At 42.7% G+C, this 13,733-nt stretch overlaps 1 protein-coding gene across 1 annotated transcript in view; it reads right to left on the bottom strand.

Annotated features, from left to right (window-relative positions):
* The window catches only part of GNGT1 (G protein subunit gamma transducin 1), a 64,284-nt gene that overhangs the window by 17,895 nt on the left and 32,656 nt on the right, over positions 1-13,733 (bottom strand). The window contains exon 2 of the mRNA XM_069211669.1: positions 12,641-12,737. The gene's annotated coding sequence lies outside the window, so the exon portion shown is untranslated. The remainder of the gene's footprint in view (positions 1-12,640; positions 12,738-13,733) is intronic.

Genomic DNA, 13,733 nt, shown 5'->3' with positions numbered 1-13,733 from the left:
GCGATTCATGTCAGGGTGAACCAAAACATTCACTAAATTAACCTGTGCTCAAACCTCAGGAAGCTTGGCACAAAAGCAGTCAGGCATAACTTAGGGGCAATGTGTAAAGTATTTATGCAGCACACAAACAGAAATAAAGAAATAACAACATAAGAAAAATCTCAACCAAGTTAGAAAACTAGAGTAAATTTTTATAAATTGACACAAAAACTACATAAATGCAATCATTAGTACATGTTCTATGATTTTTTAAAGATTAAGGTTAAAAACTAGCCCCTAAAAGATCGATGTGCCAACTGTAAACATTTAGTCGGATGAGACCGGGTCAAAGCTAGGAATATGGCTAACCCTGATGGAGCACGGGTCAGACATAAAAGTGGATTGGGACCCTTCAGCACTCATCTTTGGACTTAGAAGAAATTCTGTAAAGAATTTGATGACAAGCTAGAGTTCAGGGCGGCGAGGCTGCAGGCAGTGTCTGAGGAGGAAGCGTCATCATCAAAAAGCTGCTGGACAAAGTAGCTATGTGGATATCTAAGTTCGGACTTCAACAATTTTTTGAAAGTCGAAAATCTCCAGTCAGATGAAGCTGGAGCTGATTAGAGTTCCAGAAGGCCGAATATCCCTTTGGGGAAGGAGCGCAGAACAGGGTTTGCAGCTGCAGAGAAGAACGTAGCAGGAGCTGCCGTGAAGCAGGCCGACTAGTAATGCACCATAGGCAGATAGATGAGCAGGTTGGTCCTGATCTTCCCTCGGTTCTAGGAGCAGTTTTTTGCCAAAATTTGGGTTTTTGCCAACTGGGCATATATAGCACCACCACCAAGGGTCCACAACTGGAGGGGTACCACCTGGGGGGTCAGGACTCACTCAGGCTAGATCCAAGTGTGGGTTCAAGATGAAAGGAACCTTTTCTGTCTGTGAGGCTCTCGGCAGGAGGCCAGCAAACTAGCCCAAGTGTCACTCTAGTAGCCCTGGGTGCAGTTGATGAAACAGCATTGAAGCAGCAAGGTAAGCCTCTGAGAGTCCCAGGAAGGCTAAGGGCAGCCAAGTAGTAGTCCTTCCAAGTGCAGCAAAGAGGTCTTGTGGCATACATAGGAGGCCACAATAGCAGGCAACCCTGAGAGTACTTCCACAGGTTTAAAAAATGCACACAAGAGTGGATCTGAGAGGCCCCTTTTTATACATGGTGCCTTCTTAGAAGTAGGAGCTGTTTCTAGAGAATCCCTTTTGAGGTGCTCTAGGTTTTCTGCCCCCCTGCCCTGGCTCCAAGCTGGTTGCGTAAACAATGCAGGGGTGACAAGTGCGTTGTGTTTAGGCAGAGCATAGCCTATTCAGTTACAAGTGGCACTGTGCCCAGCTTTGTCCCCCCATCCTGCCAGTTGATGCCTATTCCAGGCACACCTAATCACTCTACTGTGTGGCTGTCTGGGACGAATAAACAAAGCTAACTGCCAACCACACTCAGTCAGATAGGCTGCAGGCACCAAATAGTTTCAGCAAGAAAATGCCAACTTTCCAAATGTGGCATTTTAAAAATTGTAACTTAAAATCTTGACTTTACCAATAAAGAGGATATTTAATTACAATTTCTCAGATATTGAACATGAAATGCTTACTTGTTCCTAATAAAAAGTTGGCATGTATTAAATGTAATAAGGCAACCCAATGTTTTCCTATGTGACAGGTAGGCCTCAGGATAGGGAAAACAAATTTAGGAATTGTTCACTACCAGGACATGTAAAACTTAAAAATACATGTCCAACCTTTGAATTACAGTGCACCCTGCCCTATGGGCTACTCAGGGCCTGCCTTAAGGGGTTATATTGCCAAGTCAAATTCTCAGATTAAAACTGCATCTAGGCTACGGTGTTAGGCCTGATACCTTTTTTCAGGAGCTACTTAAGTGGGTGGCACAATACCTGCTACAGACCCACTAAAAGCACCTAATTTACAGGCCCTGGGTACATGGTATACCACTCTACAAGGGACCCATCAGTAAATTAAACATGCAATCAGGTGTAAGCCAGTTTTTCCATGTTTAAAGGAGAGAACACAAGCCCTTTAGCACTGGTTGCAGTGATAAAGTGCACAGAGTCCTATGGCTAATAAAAACAAACTTAGTAAGACTAGGAGGGGTGATGGACAAAAAGTTTGGGGAATGACCACCCTAAGGCTGACAGGTCTAACATATGTCCCCCAGCTGATAGTGAGGTGAACTACCCACCTCATGGGAGTTCTCATCACTAAGATTAAAGAACCTGGACAGACCATCATCACTGGAGTGGTCTGAGCCAGGACAGTGTTCCACCATGAAGTTTGTTCCCTGCAGGGAGATGGACCACCTCAACAATTTTGGATTCTCACCCCTCATCTGCATGAACCATCTGAATGGCCTTCAGGCTGTCTGAACTCTGAAATGAGACACAAACAGGTATGGTCTCAGCTTTGTCAGTGCCCAGACCACATCAAAGGCTTCCCTTTCAATAGCACTCTACCTTAGTTCAGAGTGAAGTAGCCTGTTAGAGATAAAGGTGCAGGTTGGTCTAGTAGCCCCTCGCCATTTAACAGTGATAGGACTGCTCCTATGTCGTGCTACCAGGCATATTTTTGTACAATGAATTCCTGGGAAGAGCCAGGGGCCTTGAGCACAGGTGCTGTACACATGGCCTGTTTGAGGGTGTCAAAGGCTTTCTCACAGGCCTCTAACCAGATCACTTTCTTGAACTGCTTCTTGGAAGTCAGCTCATTCAAGGGGACAGCAATGGTGCCATATCCCTTGACAAACCTCCTGTAGTAACTAGTGAGACCAAGAAAGGACCTCATTTCTGTCTGGGTTTTGAGGGGGCTCCTTGTCCAGGATGGTCTCTGTTTTGGCCTGTAGGGGCTGCACCTTATCCCACCCACAAGTTTTCCCAAGTACACCACAGCCCCCTGCCCTATCTGGCACTTGTTGGCCTTGATTGCAAGCTTGCCTGATGCAGGCCTGAAGCATGTCTTGTAGGTGAACTAAGTGGTCCTACCAGCTGCTCATGAAGATAGCTATGTCATCCAGGTAAGCAGCATTAAAGGCCTCCATCCCAGCCAAGACCTTGTTCACCAGCCTCTGGAAGGTGGCAGGGGCATTCTTCAATCCAAAGGGCATTTCTTTATACTGAAAGTGGCACTCTGGGGTAGAGAAAGCTGACCTTTTAGCTCCCTCAGTTAGTTAGCATCTTAGAGACTTCTTTGAAGCTATCCAACACTTTTCCTGACAGGCTGTATATGTTGTTTTGGACAGGCTGTCCTCAGTTTCATGGGTACACAAATGTAAGCCCAGAAGTGTTAGAAAACAATGAAGCAGACTGTCTCAATAGCTGGTGACAGTCCCTCTGCTGTTCTGTGGTCAGAGTAGGGAAGTGTTTTGACACCTTCCACTGACCCATCTTTCTCTTTGGATGACAGAAGTTTAGGGAGAGGTTTACTGTCCCCTTCCTCTCCAACATCTGTCACCACAACATGGTGACTTCAGACCTTTCATAGTGGAATTTGAGGTGATTGATATGGGGTAGCCTTAAGGGGTTTCAGTGGATCTTGCAGTCCACCAGGTAGTGACCTCCCCCTTCCTCACAATCACCTCATAGGGCCCAGTCCGACAGTCTTTGAGGGCCCTGAGCTCCACTGACTCTACTACCCACACCTTCTGACCAGGCCGAAATTTGACCAGAGAGGCTGTCTGGTCATACCACTGTTTTATTACCTCTTGGCTTGCCTCCAAGTTCTCAGAACCCTTCTTCCAGAACTCGGTCACCTGATTTCTGAGGGTCAGCATGTAGCTAACCAAACCCTGGGGTGGTTTATTGTGCACCTTTTCCCACCCTTCTTTGACCAGACTGAGAGGTCCCTTAACGGGGTGACCATACAGAAGTTCAAATGAGATAAACCAAACTCCCTTCTGTAGCACTTCCCTGTAAACAAAATGTAGGCATAGCAAAAAGTTGTCCCACTTCTGCCTTATGGACTCAGATAGACCCATAATCATACCTTTTAGGCTCTTGTTGAACCTTTCAATGAGCCCATTGGTTTGTGGATGGTAGATTGTGGACAACATGTAGGTTAGCCCATGCTCCTTCCACGCTGACTTAATGTATGCAGGCATGAAGTTGATACACATGTCAGACACCATTTTCTTGGGGAACCACACTCGATTTAAAATCCCCATGAGGGCCCTAGCCACTGCAGGTGCAGTCACAGTCTTCAGAGGGATGGCCTCTGGGTACCTAGTGGCATTATCCACTACGACCAGGAGAAACCTGTTACCTAAGACTGTTTTGTGGTCCAAGTGTCCTACATTGTCAATGCATACCACTTTAAAGAGGGTGCCAATAGCAGGTAAGAGATTAAACTGAGTCTTCAGCTTTTTCCCTGTTTTCCCACTAGCCTGGCAGGTGAGACAGGTCCTACAGAAAGTATCTGAGGATATTCTCATCCAGGGCCAATAAAAGTGGGAGACAAGCCTGGCAAAGGTGTTGTCCTGCACCAGATGTCCTGCCATGGCACTTTGATGGGCCAGGCCCAGTTGGAGGGCTCTGTAGCATTAGGGGACCACCAATACATGTGTTGCCTCATGCACAGGTGCCTTAGGCTTACTATGCAAGAAGACATTCTCCTAATATATGAGGTGATTTCTAGAGGTGTAACTTAGTAACTGGGGTTCAGCATGACACCTCATGCACTCAAGGGTTGGGCACTCTAGCTGTGCCTTATAGAATTCCTCCCCGGTGGGCCCACCTTCTGTTTGCCATCCAGCAAACTCAAGCAAGTCACTAAGGGAGACAATGTCTTCCCCAGTAGGCTCTGGGGCAGCTCCTCAGGCACCCCCTTCACCTGTACTGTGGGACATTCAGGGGATGTCTTGTGATGCCCCTTGTCCTTCCTTTCTTGGCAGCTGGTTGGGCCATTCCTCCAGGATCCACACCTATTTGACTACCCGCCAGGGCAGCCAGGAACCTGGTGGTTGCACAGACCAACTCAGTTTTCCAGGTGGAACCTCAGCTCCATTTCCTTCCAGGCATTGTGTTCCAGGTCTTTCCTTATCAAACAGTTCACAGGCATGGTAGGGCTCTCGGCTACTTTTGAAAAAACTGAGATCCTCCCTCCAATCAAATGGAATCAGAACCACATGGTAGTGGCTCTACCGGTTGTCTGCTACTACAACCATGTGGAATGTATTGGATGTCACTTGATCTAAGGATACCAGATGATACCTGACAATAGTCATACCGGATCATGTGTCCCTCAGAGCCTCCACTCTTTGTCTATTTGATGGTGACAGACTGCCTAGACTTGGAAGTATTAGAAAGGCATGTGGGCTTTGGGCAAAGTTAAACCTGACAGCCTTAGGGCTGTCTCCCCCCCAAATTTTTCATACCTTGCCTCACTTTTGCTGATCTGTTTGTGTTGGACATGGGACTCTGGGTACTTTGCAACAGCTAACCAGCACTGAAGTGCATGTGCTCACTCCCCTAAAATATGGAAACATTTCTATATTCACAATTGACATATTTAATTTACTTACATTTCCCTAGTAAAGTGTACTATATGCATCCACCGCCTGTAAATTAAATGCCACTACTGGGCCTGCAGCACTGATTGTGCCACCTACTTAAGTAGCCCTTTAAACATGTCTCAGGCTTGCCACTGCAGAGCCTGCATGTGCAATTCTACTGCAATGTTGACTTGGCATTTAAAACCCCTTGCCAAGCCTTAAACTCCCCTTTTACTACACATAAGGTACCCCTAAGTTAGGACCTAAGTAGCCCATAGGGCATGTTGCAGTGTAAGTAAAAGGCAGGACATATAGGCCCTCATTCTGACCTTGGCGGGCGGCGGAGGCCGCCCGCCAAAGTCCCACCGTCAGGTTACCGTTCCGCGGTCGAAAGACCGCGGCGGTAATTCTGACTTTCCCGCTGGGCTGGCGGGCGGTCGCCTTCAGACCGCCAGCCAGCCCAGCGGGAAAGAGGCTTCCACGATGAAGCCGGCTCGGAATCGAGCCGGCGGAGTGGAAGCTGTGCGACGGGTGCAGTTGCACCCGTCGCGTATTTCACTGTCTGCGCAGCAGACAGTGAAATACATGTAGGGGCCCTCTTACGGGGGCCCCTGCAATGCCCATGCCAGTGGCATGGGCACTGCAGGGGCCCCCAGGGGCCCCGCGACCCCCCCTACCGCCATCCGGATCTCGGCGGTCCGACCGCCGGGATCTGGATGGCGGTAGGGGGGGTCGGAATCCCCGCGGCGGTGCAGCAAGCTGCGCCGCCGCGGAGGATTCAATGGGGCGGCGGTACACTGGCGGGACCCCGCCAGTGGTGCCGGTCCGACCGCGGCTTTACCGCCGCGGTCGGAATCCCCATTGGAGCACCGCCGGCCTGTCGGCGGTGCTCCCGCGGTCCTCCGCCCTGGCGGTCAAAGACCGCCAGGGTCAGAATGACCACCATACTGTTTTGTTTTACATGTTGTGGTAATGAAAAACTCCCAAATTTGTTTCTCACTATTGTGAGGCCTACCCCTCTCATAGGATGGCACTGGGGATTCCTTAATACATTTATTAAGTATAATTCCCGATTGAGAAGGAGTAAGGCAGTCATGTTTGGAACCTATGAAGTTGTAATAGTAAATCCGCTTCAATGGTAACTTTGGATTTATGATGTCAACTTTAACTTTAAAAATGCCACTTTTAGAAAGTTTGCATTTTTCTGCTCTTAAGCCCTGTGTGCCTGCTGCCTGCCTCCAATACACATCTGGGTTGGGTGACAGCAGGAATTTGTGCATTCCCTCTAGACAGTCACACACAAAGGAAGCTGAGGTGTGCTATTTACATTTTGATGGCCCATCACCAGGCTGATTGGTCTTCCTGAGATAGATGGGAGGGAGGATCTGATACTTGCATCTGAATAGGGATGTGTATGTCCCCACAAAAAGACCTCATGTATGTCCCCACAAAAAGACCCTGTAGTATGTCTGGAGCCAGGGCAGAAAAGAGAGGACTTGTGTGCACTTCAAAGCCCCTCTCTGAAGCCACCCCCACTTCAAAGGCACTACTGGGTATAAGAAGTATCCGTCTGACCCTATGAAATAAGTACACCTCTGGACCTGAGGATACTCTGCCAGGAGGAAGGACTGCTGTGCTGAAGGGACTTACTCTCTGCTGGAACTCTGTTGGACTCTGCTAGACTCCTGCTTTGCTGTGCCTGCCCTGCTGCCTCTTTGCCTGGGAGTGAAAAGGGCTGGACCTGATTCTCAACATCCCCAGAACCAATTGACTCCAAGGGCTTGCCTCTTGTTCTGCAGTCTCAGGAGCATCAAAGGCTGCCTGCATCTTTAACAGCTCCTGGGCTCTGCCACCTGTGAATCCTGCTCTGCCAAGTGGTGCCAATCCTGTCCTGGGCCCTTGGAAGTGGGTTTTCCTGTGTTGCAACTCTCAACATCAATGCATGACCACCATTGTGATCATCGAAAATGCTGTGTCACCTCCCGGCACATCATGGTTGCTGCTGAGGATAAAGGCTTCACAATTTCAACTGCATGACTCAGAACCGGAGTATTGCCTCCGGCCTCAGCTCCTTACCTTCTCATTGCCTGGCTCTGCAGCTCAACGATGATGCATTACCTTCGCAATGGGAGTTTGACGCCGCACCACTGCTAGAGAATCAGTGACTGTGCAGCTCGATGATGATACCGCCCCTGACGGCATGGATCAGAATCGATGCATCTTCTTCGCATCGTCTCCTCTGCTCCTCGCATTTGAACCGTAACGTCACATAACCCTCCACATAAGATACTGTTTTAGTGGGACACGGCTGGTCCCTGTAGCCAGCCCACGCTCCATTGCGGTCAGCCTGAACTTTGGATTTACCCTGGTCTAGCGCGATCAGATCACCCCGGTGGGTACTTTCAGTTTCTAAGCACTACAATTGCAGATACTTTTTGAAAATTCATATCTCAACTTCTACTGATTGGATTTTTGTTCTTTCAGTCTTGTTTTGTTCAATACATGAATGTCTATTTTTTCACTTGATGTGGATTATATGTGTGTGGTTTTTTCACTGTTTTTTTTAGTTTAATAATGCTTTATTGAATACGTTAGCATACACTTGTACAGTAGAATAAATATATTTGCAACCAGAAGAAAAAACAATAAAAAAAAAAGGATTAATCATAATCATAAAGATAATTATATCTATAAGAAACAATTTGTATACACAACCAGACTGTAATATTGTACCGTAGAATAATAGCATTTTTTGTTATGTTTTAGTAAAGAAAGAAAGAGAAGAGAAAAAGGAAAGAAAGAAAAAGTAAAGCAATGCAAGTTAAAAATCACATCGTTACAATAAAGCAACCATTAAGTATTAACAGTAGTATGTAAAGTCTTGTGTTGCGAAAGGAAAGAGGTGAGAGGAAACCAAAGCATGTCCCTTTTAATTAACAGTTGAGTAGTATTAGCATTTGCTCGATACATTCTGTGATTATAACAGATCAGATTCCACCAAGTTACCACAGATATTTTTGTAGTATCTTTCCAATTAGAAGTTTTAATTTGCAGTGCACCAGCAATGAGCAAATCAGCCAATTTACCAAGCAGTGGTTGGGAATACCAAATAGATGAAGTACTACCCCAAAAAACATGTAATACATTGAAAGGTACATTGATGGAGAAAATCTGATTAACTTTATCCCAAACTTGTTCCCAAAAAGTATGAACTGCAGGGCACTCAAAAAACATGTGCATATAATGACTGTTTTCTTTAGAACACGACCAACACTTGCTATCTGTAGTAGGTTTAAATTTAGAAAGGTCTACAGGAGAATAGTACAACCTATTGTAAAAATAAAATAATGTTTGGGTTGCAGATGCTGAACGGGATGTTGTATGGAGTTTTGACCATATTATTTTCCATGTAGATATAGGAATGCTTTGATTGAAATCCTGCTCCCATGCTAATTCTATTTTAGATTTTGGTCTCACAAGAGTGGTATGTGTAAGGGTTCTGTATATAAAAGACGCCAGGACTTGTGAGGAAAAATTATAAGGTTGGGAATTAGGCTGTGTAGAAGAGGGAGCCTCCAAAGATTGAGACAATAAGTTATAGAGGATAGCATAGAGAGTTTGATATTTCACAGAGTAATAAGTGGAGATATGACATATCCGTTGAATATCTTGAAATTCAAGTACAGCATTATCTAGAATTAACTGATCTAAAGTTATAATGCCTTTGTGCATCCACCCTTTCCATACCAAAGTTCTATTATGAAATTTAATATCATTATTGTGCCATATAGGAGTTTGCATAAGGTTCTCATATGAAGAGTGAGAGGAAAGAAGTAATGGCCTGGCAATAGAAATAGACTGAGTTATTATCATAGAGAAAAGAGATTTAGGGGGTTTTGAAAGCCGAACTGCATCTCTAAATGTAAATGGTGTAATGTGTGAGTGTTCCAATTGACTCCATAGAGAGGTCCCTTTATGAAAAGTGGGAGAGAGGGACAACCATATTTGTTTTAAAACTTTAAAACAAATGCAGAGTGTTATCTTCTAAGGCATGGAAAATGTACACCTCCATTGTCTCTAGGTTCCTGCAATTTGACTAGAGATATACGAGATTTACGTTTGTTCCATATAAATTTCATAAATAATGCATTTATAATTTTTAAAAAACTAGAAGGAAGTTTAACGGGAAGCATAGATAAATAAAAAATTTAAATGGGCAACAACATCATTTTATTCGTGGCCAGTCGTCCCCACCAAGTTAAATAAAGAGGATACCATCTATCAAGTAATTTCACAATCCTTGACTCTACCTCTTTGAGATTAGTTTGAATAGTGTCTTTAAGAGAGTTGGAATAGGATATGCCCAGGCATTTGATATGCTTAGAGTTACACTTAAATCCAGTATCTTTAAACATGTCTAGTAGACAGTAAGCATTTAATGGCAAAACCTCTGATTTATCTACATTAAGCTTATAACCTGAGACACTTGAGTATTCTTGTAATAATTTAAAAAATTCCGAAATTGTCTTGTGAGGATTAGAGATAAAAAGTAAAATATCAGCATAAAATGTGAATTTAATCTCAGTATCTTTGTGCTTAAAACCATAAAAATCAGATGATCTACGTATTTTCTCTAGAAGGGGCTCAAGGGCTAATATAAATAACAGAGGTGATAGAGGATAATCTTGTCCAGTACCTCTGTGTAGAGGGAAGTAATGAGATTGTTTACCATTGACTAAAATTGATGTAGAGGGTGAAGAGTATAAAAGTCTAATAATTTTATTTTAATAATATGAGGACTAAAACCATGCCATTTTAATGCTCCAAACATAAAATCCCAACAAACTCGATCAAAGGCTTTTTCAGCATCTAGAGTTATGGCAGCTATAGGATCCCTGGACTTAGAGGCAAGATGGATAATATTGAGAAAAGTTCTAGAATTATCTGATATGTATCGCCCCTTAACAAAACCTGACTGATGAATGTCTATTAGGTCTGGGATAAAATGATTAATCCGTAAGGCTAGGACTTTTGCAAAGATTTTACAATCAACATTAATAAGGGATATAGGTCTGTAATTACCACATTTGGATAAATCCTTATCTTTTTTAGGAATCAAACACAACATAGCTTCAGAAAAGGTGCCCTTTGCTTGATCTTTTGATATGAAATATTGTATAGGTGTTAATAGCTTAGGAACTAAAATAGATGCAAAGGTTGACTAAAATTCTGTTGAAAAGCCATCTGGGCCAGGAGTCTTATCTTTAGGAAGCTTGGTAATGGCATTTTTAATTTCTGCTTCAGATAGGTCAGAGTCTAATGGTGACAAATCTACTTTTTATTTCGAAGGAATAGAGTGGAAGAAGGCATCCACTTCAGTCATATTAGGAGTATTTTCGGGAGTATATAATGTGGCATAGTATTCAGTAAAGCATTCTAGGATTTCTGAATCTTTAGTGTGTCTATTTCCAAATGTGTCTGTGATAACAGTAATTTTAGACTTTTGTATTTTGATCTTTAAATAATTTGCCAATAGTTTACCCGCTTTATTTTTCCCCCCGTAAAATTTGGAATTTATTTTGAGTAGAGTTCCACATGCACTTTCCAAGGAATGCTTATTGTATTGTAGTTTAGCATCAATTAACCTGGATAAGGTGTCTGGTTTGTTAGATCAGAAATATTCATGCTCAAGACATTTTATTTGTGTGAGCAGTTGAGAGGAAACTTTAGATTTTTCTTTCTTTTTAATGGCAACATAATCTATAATAAAGCCTCGAGCAGTAGCTTTAAATGCATCCCATATAAAATTCATCTGAGTTTCTGAAGGTAAATTGTGCATAAAAAATTATTTTGAAAACATTGTAAATTGTTCAATAAATAAATGATCTTGCAATAGGGTGTTATTAAACCTCCAGCGATTAGAAAAGGAGGAATTTCCTGGAAGGCTCATATCAATTATTACTGAGGTGTGATCTGATAAGAGAATAGACCCAATATTAGCATGTGAAATTGTTTGTATAACATTTTGTGTAGCACATATATAATCTATTCTAGAATATGAGTGATGTACTGGAGAATAAAACGTGAATTCTAGTACATCTGGGTGAGCAATTCTCCATACATCACGTAGACCTCTGGAGGAGATAGCTTGATAAAATGTTTTTTGCATTTTATTAGGGATATAACGAGTTTGGGAGCGACGATCTATAAAAGGATCCATAAGTTGATTGCAATCACCTCCTCCCACAAGATTTTCAGAGTTGCAAGATAATAATAAAGAAGAAAAATTCACCCAAAATTGAGGCTCTACTCCAGTTGCACCATAAACATTGCAAATGGAAAACAGCAAACCATAAATCTTAACTGTCAATAAAATCCATCTTCCTATATCATCTTTAGTCTCCTCTACAACTTGTACTTGTAAAGATCTATGAAACAGTATTATTACCCCATTCTTATTATGAGCTGCAGAGGAGCCAAAAACATGTCCAACCCAATTTCTATTCAAACTTTTAAAATCCTGCTCTTTAAGATGGGTCTCTTGTACAAGAGCAACTTGACAATTCAATTTAGAGAGATGCTGGAGCACTCTTTGTTTCTTAACCGGATTACGTAAACCTTTAACATTCCATAAGATGATTCGAAGACTGGTCATTTAACTAGTAGAAGACATTTAGACAACAAAGCCTTACCGAAACCTAAGAGACAAACAACATGTGAATCATAGAAGAAGGTGGAAAGGAAACATATGAACATATATCTAAATAAGACTGCGTGTTGATGCCAATCTTGCATTGTAGGATGTAGGAAATAATAAAAGTAGAAAGAAAAGTAGAAAGAGAAAAAAACAGAAAGAGAGAAAAAGAAAAGGATAGCAAAAGCACCCCATTGATAAAAGAAAGAAAAGATGACAAGAAGCCAAGAAACTTCAGTCATAATTGTCTTAAAGAGAAAAAAAAATACTTTGCATGGGAGAAAGGGAGGAGCAAGAAAAGAAATAGAGGCCAATCAGCAACAGTACCCTGAGGAACTACAATGATTGTATAACAAGAGAGAGGAGAGACAAGAAAACAAAATAAATACATTACAATATGAACAACTGACGACGTGACTTACCAACAAGGGAAAGAACACTATGATGTCGAGATATACAGGAATAAGACACAATCGGAAAGGAGACTTTCTCAACCTGAGATTTCAATGGTTCCAATATCTGTAAAGAAGAAATAAATAATTGAAGAATTTCGCATTAACCGATCAAGTCTTGCTGAGTTCCGTTGCCTCCCCTTTGTGAGTATATATAAACTGTTTAAGATCATAGGGATTTTCAAAAGTAGTTGTTCTGTCCTTGAAGGTGACCCTAAAAAAGCAAGGGTGAATTAGGCCAAATCTAGCATTCATAGATCTTAAGGCTGGTCAGAGATCCAGAAATTCCTTCCTTCGCTTGGCGGTCGCCGTGGCCACATCCTGGCTAAAGAAAATCTTTTGGCCCGACCACAACAGTTGTTTACGTTGTTTGGCGGCAGTCAAAATAGTCATTAAATCTGAGTACTGTAGGAAGTAAGCGATAATTCATCTCGGTTTTGATGGAAAAGAGGGACCAATAATCTTTGGAATATGAGTTTGCAAGAATGTTATCAAATCTTGGCCTTCTGAACCTTGCGGAATGCCATAAATGCGAAGATTATTCCGCTGATTGCGATTTTCCAAATCTTCTGTCTGTTTTTTAAGTAGTGCGACTTCCTTAGTAAAGGTATCGACTTTAGTAGTAGTATCTTGTATGTCACTAATCCTCTGTTCCACCTCAGAAAGTCTAGAATCCAGACGTGACCATTTCTCCTCAATTCGCTGTAGCGCAATATTCGTCTCCATAACAAAAGGCTTTATTAGCTTGAGCTCATCCATAATGTCATCCAATGTGAGGGGCAATGGAGACTTAGTTGGAGAGGATGGGTCTTTTTTAACTCTTTTGTGGCCCCCGGAGTCTTTACGACCATTATAGTTAGAGACAGAGGATACAGATAATTTGGAAGTATGAGGGGCTTCCATTTCAGCCACACAGTATATATTTAGTACAATAGTTTAGTTAATGTTCCTGTAACTCCAATTAAGTCACCCCAGAGGACAAATGTTAAACATTTTAGAAGAAAATCCAGAATAAAATGACTATAACAGCTTCAAGAGTGGCATCCAAGAGTGTCCAAAAAGT

The sequence above is a fragment of the Pleurodeles waltl genome, chromosome 10 (assembly GCF_031143425.1).
Source record: "Pleurodeles waltl isolate 20211129_DDA chromosome 10, aPleWal1.hap1.20221129, whole genome shotgun sequence".
Classification (NCBI taxonomy): domain Eukaryota; kingdom Metazoa; phylum Chordata; class Amphibia; order Caudata; family Salamandridae; genus Pleurodeles; species Pleurodeles waltl.
Note: the sequence above shows the minus strand (reverse complement) of the source record. Positions and strands in the feature narration are given on the sequence as shown.